The following is a 946-nucleotide window of genomic DNA, read 5'->3' as shown; positions in this document are numbered from 1 at the left end:
TAAAAAAAAAAAAAAAAAAAAAAAAAATAGGCATTCATGTAACTATGTTAAAAGGTCTCAATCAGAATCTCAGCAATAAATGTGCATTACTATAGTAAGTCCTCTCTACTGATGAAGTCATAAGAACACACCCATTGTTCTCCAAAAACGATACTGTATTGAGCAGCTGATTGCAGGTTGTCTTTTTGTCATTTGCACAAAGTTTGTCACATTGATTTTTACAACCAGCCTGTTTATTTAGATTTTATTCAGTGAATTCAAAATTATTTTGAGTGTTGTTGCAATAGTTTTAATAGCATGCCATCACAATTGCTCCTCAAACCAAGGATATGCACTTTTGAGACAGCTGTCACTATCCACAAAGCATTACACACAACAGTTTGCTCTCTCTGAAATACTGGCATGGATTTCATACTATATCTGAATATATATTAAGTTATCTTTCATGAATTTGAAAAATCATGTTGGGAAGCATTACTGCCATACTGTCCTTTGGTACAAGACCAGGAAGACAAAAGATAAGACTGGGCTGACAGACTACAATCAATTCTATTAATTTAATGACTGATACAAATGTTAATGGATTTTAGTAGTCAATTAAACTGACATCATCCCTGCTAACAGGAACAGACATGAACATGCTACTAAAGGTGCTTGTGTATCTATAATCTCTACAAGTCATCCTTTGACCATTAAAATTCCAATTAGGCATGGGCCGGTATGAGATTTTGACGGTATGATAACCTTAAGCAAAAATATCACGGTTTCACGGTATCACGGTATTGTTGTTACAACTCTAAAATGTGTTAATTTTAAATGTCTGGGTAAAAAAAAATAAAAAAAAATAACCTGAACAATATATTTTGAGCAACATACAGAATATTTGGAACAGTAGTATTTGTTTATTTTTTCTTTGATTTGTTTCTGAAATGTGGGCTGTCCTGCA

General features: G+C 32.7%; 1 protein-coding gene across 1 annotated transcript in view; it reads right to left on the bottom strand.

Annotated features, from left to right (window-relative positions):
• LOC107749660 (F-box only protein 46-like) overlaps nt 1–946 on the bottom strand; it is a 13991-nt gene that overhangs the window by 2565 nt on the left and 10480 nt on the right. The gene's annotated exons all lie outside the window — the stretch shown is intronic.

Source organism: Sinocyclocheilus rhinocerous, unplaced genomic scaffold, assembly GCF_001515625.1.
Source record: "Sinocyclocheilus rhinocerous isolate Xijiao unplaced genomic scaffold, SAMN03320098_v1.1 scaffold1101, whole genome shotgun sequence".
In the NCBI taxonomy this organism is placed as follows: domain Eukaryota; kingdom Metazoa; phylum Chordata; class Actinopteri; order Cypriniformes; family Cyprinidae; genus Sinocyclocheilus; species Sinocyclocheilus rhinocerous.
Note: the sequence above shows the minus strand (reverse complement) of the source record. Positions and strands in the feature narration are given on the sequence as shown.